Here is a 5,067-nt window from a genome sequence, read left to right as displayed (position 1 = left end):
AAGTCTTCCTAAATAGAACCTCAAATTAATTGGCTCAACTAAGCTAAAAAGTTCAGGAGGACTGGCTTCAGGCAAGATTATTTCTGAAGTTAAACAGTATCTTCAGGATTTGGAATGGTTTTGCTCTGACCTCTGCTAACTTGGCTTCAGTCTTAATCTTTACGTGCTAATAAGATGGAACCAACCGTTCCATTTCCAACATCTTCATAGGTTTCAGCTCCAATTGCAAACAAGTTTCTCTCTTATAGAAGTCACAGTCAGATGTTTCATTGCCTCTCTTTGGTTGTGGTTGAGAAAGGTGGTCACTGGGTGTGGTGAGTGTGTTGTTCTCACTAGTTGGAACTGGGCTGTAACCTCCATCATTGGAGTTGAGAATGGGATCCTGTGTTGGGACCACATGGACTGGAAATGGGTAATTTCACAGAGCTTTCACCACCAAAGGTATAGTTACCAGAGGGCTACAATACTACAGAACAAAAAGAGATCCACTGTACTTTTCAAACAGATAAATTATGGGGTTACTATTAGTATTACAAAGAAGCCTTCACTTAACAAAAGCATACTTTACAGAAGGATTCACTGATGGTTTCCTTTAAGTAGTTGTCTCCAAATGCAGTTAATCACTTGTTTAATGATCATTAATGCTTCAGTAGAAAGAATCAGGGAAGAAAATCTTGAAGCTAAAATGTAAGCACCATTGTCAATTGAGAATCAATCAAGAAAGAAATAAAACAAATTTGAAATGGTTGGTTAGTCAACTGGAAAATGGGATTTGATTTACATAAAACTTCTTATAAACATGTCTATGCAGGAAGCCCAGTAATGTTTATTAAGGAAAAATGTACTTATTTAAGAATATTGTTGGAGATAGTTCTAGTTCTCCTACAGAAGCAGAATGATTCTAGAAGTTTTAAGCATCCTTACAGTATGTCTAGAGGGTTTCCACATAGCACTACTCAACTCTTTAACCTTGAGCAGGTCAGCCAATTAATTGACCACTAAGAGAATGGGTTGCCTAGTTACTTTGGACACCACTTAATATTAGGGAATTTCTTGGTTACCAAAGAAGCCCAAGATAATTCTTGAGGTTGATTGATTATTGTATTGATTGCTATGATCTAAATTAGGAATGCAGGTGGGATTTGCATTTTTAAAAGTTCTAAGTACTTATGGGCCATTGAATGCCTATGAAGGCTCTCATTAACATTTACAAATCATGTTCACTTGTTTTGGGATGTTTTAGTTCCATTACAATGGAAACTGTGGCCAGGTTACTTTATTTATTTTTGTTGTTGTTTATCTATAGTTATCACATTGTTTGGCACATTTAGGTTAATAGCTTAACAAATTGTGGATTTTATTATTACATTATGACTCCTTTTGTCTTTTAGAGCCATTAGTCTTAAATTCTCCATTGTCTGATATTAATACCAGCACTTCTTTCTGTTTGTATGTGCTAAGATCTGTTTGCTAGTTCTTTTACATTCAGCTTTTCCTTACTATTTTATTAGATAATTTTTGAAACAACATGTGGCTTGTTTTTTTGTTTTGTTTTGTTTTTTGGGTTTTTTTAAAACAGTTTGACAGACTCTGATTTTAATACAGCAATTTATCTCATTCACATTTAGTGTAATAATGGATATATTTATGTTATTTTTGTGTCTTACTATATAATCATTATTTGTTATATTTTACTGTTTTTTTTTTCTTTTTCTCATTTTGGATAGTTTGATTTAGTTGACATTCATTCCCATTTTTCCTTCTGTTAATTTGTTATTTTTGTACCTTTCTGTTTAGCTAGTGATTATCTACTCACATTTTTCTTCCTTTTAATTTTAAATTTTATTTAGAAAATTAACTTTAACATGGTGACATTGCTCAATAAGAGTACATAGGTTTCATGTAAACATTTCTATAGCATTTGGACTGTTGATTATGTTGTATATTCATCACCCAAAGTAAAATCATTTTCTGTCACCTTGTATTTGTTCCTCTTTACACCTCTTTTTCCACCCCCCACTCCCATCCCCCTCCCCCCATCCCCTTTCCCCTGGTAACCACTTCACTTTTATCTGTGTCCATGAGTCTCAATTTTATATACCACCTGTGTGTGAAATCCTACAGTGCTTAGCTTTTTCTGATTTACTTATTTCTCAAGGTCCATCCATGTTGTCATAAATTTCACTATCATTTCTTATGACTAAATAGTATTTCATTGTATATATGTACCACTTCTTTATCCAATCCCCTATCGAGGGACATTTTGGTTGTTTCTGTGTTTTGGTCACCCTAAATAATGCTATGATGAACATGGGGGTGCATGTGTCTTTACATACCAATGTTTTTGAGTGTTTTGGGTAGATAGACAGTAGAGGGATTGCTGGGCCATATGGTAATTCTATTCTTAATTTTTTGAGGAGCCACCATACTTTTTCCATAATGGTTATATTAATTTATATTCCCACCAGCAGTGGATGAGGGTTCCTTTTCTCCATAGCCTCTCCAACACTTGTTATTACTCGTCTTGTTGATAATAGCTAATCTAACAGGTATGAGGTGGTATCTCATTGTAGTTTTGATTTGCATTTCTAAAATAGCTAGTGAAGATGAGCATCTTTTCACATATCTGTGGCCATTTGTATGTCCTCTTGGGAGAAGTGTCTGTTCAGGTCCTCTCTCTGTTTTTTAATTGGATTGTTTGTTTGTGTGGTGTTGAGCTTTATATATTTTGGATATTAACCTCTTATCAAAGATGTTGTTTGCAAATATTATTTCCCATTTAGATGACTGCCTATTTGTTTTGTTGTCAGTTTCTTTTGCTGTGCAGAAGCTATAAGCTATTTAGTTTGATATAGTCTCATTCATTTTTTTTTTTTTTTTTTTTTTTTGCCTTTACTTTCCTTGCCTTTAGGGTCAAATTCATAAATTATTCTCTATGGCCAAGGTCCATGAGCTTAGTACCTATGTTTTCTTTTATGTAATTTATTGTTTCAGATCTTATATTTAGGTCTTTGATCCATTTTGAATTAATATTTGTGCCAGCGACAAACTGTAGTCAAGTTTTATTCTTTTGCATGTGGCTTTCCAATTTTTCTAGCACCATTTATTGAAGAGACATTTTTTCTCCATTGTATGTTTTTGGCTCCTTTGTCGAAGATGATTTGTCCATATATATTTTGTTTTATTTTTGGGCTCTCGATTCTATTCCATTGGTCTCTGTGTCTGTTTTTCTGCCAATAACATGACATTTTGATTATCATGGCCCTATAGTATAATTTGAAGTCAGGTAGTGTGAAACCTCCTGCTTCATTCTTTTTCCTCAGGATTGCTTTGGTTGTTCGGGGGGTTTTATGGTTCCATACAAACCTAGTAACTTTTTGTTCTATTTCCTTAAAATATGACATTGGGATTTTGATGGAGATTGCATTAAATTTTTATATTGCTTTGGGTAGTATGGCCATTTTAACTATGTTGATTCTTCCAATCCATGAGCATGGAATATTTTTCCCATTTCATTGTGTCTTTTTCAATTTCTTTTAATAAATGTTTGTAGTTTTCATTATATAGGTCCTTCACATTCTTTGTTAAGTTTACTCCTAGGTATTTTACTTTCTTGTTGCGTTTGTAAAAGGAATTGTTATTTTGAGTTCATTTTCTAATGTTTCATCATTGGCATATAAGAATGCAGTGGACTTTTATCCTGCGATTTTACTGTACTGGTCTATTGTTTCTAGTAGTTTTCCACATTTTTTAACTATTAGATAAAAACCAGAACCGAAGTGATTTATTTTCTGACTCTTCCCTTCATACAAAACCATTAATATAAAACAGTTGTAATCTCCTCTCTGTTCCCTCTTTCTACCTCCTCATTTTACTTAGCATAGTTAATGCTAGACTATAATAGTTTAGCAATTTTAGTGCAAGGATATTTTTAGGTTTTCTCTTGAAGCATGCTTTTCCCCCTTAAAACAACATGATCTACTCCTTTATTACAAATTTTCAATCTTTATTATTAACTTGGAATTAACCATAAAGGTGGCAGATTTCATTGTTACCCAGTATTTCTTCTCTTACTTCTTTCTTAAATTTGGCCACAGGTGGAAGATGAACACTCACTTTGTTTTGAAAGTCCACTCAGCTCTCTACTTGAATCTTCTCAAAGCACTCACTAGCCTTATCCATTTATCATCCTCATAACTTGGTGGTCTAGGGATAGTAGATATTAACATCCCAGCTTCACTGAGAAAACTGAAGCACAGTCATGTCTGATGCAGTTGATCCAGCCCACCTGAATGCTTTGTTTCCCTAAGATGCCAAGAGGAGTTTCTCTGTTTGCCAAAAGCCATTTTTGAGGGTGTTAATATATTAAGAATAAATGCCAGGATCTCAACAAAAGCATTTTAAGTAAAAGAGGTCACTGTCCCAATGGGATCATTGAAGAGTAGAAACTGACTTTAGTGAAACACATATAAAGAGACAAAATAGAAAGGACATTAATTTTCTTCAAAATCATTTATTTCCTTGCATCACAGTTCTTTTTATTTTCTCTTCAGCACAGAGACTTGTTTTATCTAGATCTTGTTTCTTACACTGGTACTTGCGAGACAGTGAATAAGGTGGAGTGGGATGGGATAGGATGGGGGGGAATGAGGCAGGGTGGGGAGGTGAATGGGGGAGCGAAGAGGGGTGGGGAAGCATAGTAAAAGGTTCTCTTGGGGTTCCTTTCCTTCAGTCTTTCATTTGTTCCCAAAAGGTAGCAATGTGTTGTGATTTCTTTCTTTTATTCATTCATTCAATACACATTTCTGAACTGGGCTAGAAGGAATTCAACAAGTAGGAATCTAATGAGCTCATTCTTGCCGTGGAGAAGCTCATAGCTTCTTAGTTAAGACAGAAGAGAAAACTGAAAATCGCAAAACAATGTAGTATGTGCTCTTTCTACACATACGAAAAAGCTGCCACTTGCAGACTTGGCACTCTGCAGACAAAAGGACCTCCGTGCCCCTCAGCTCCCCCAGGCCGAAGACAAGGTCCCTTGCTCTGCCCTCAGTGTTGGGCCAGTGAGGC

The sequence above is a fragment of the Saccopteryx leptura genome, chromosome 4, assembly GCF_036850995.1.
Source record: "Saccopteryx leptura isolate mSacLep1 chromosome 4, mSacLep1_pri_phased_curated, whole genome shotgun sequence".
Classification (NCBI taxonomy): Eukaryota; Metazoa; Chordata; class Mammalia; order Chiroptera; family Emballonuridae; genus Saccopteryx; species Saccopteryx leptura.
Note: the sequence above shows the minus strand (reverse complement) of the source record.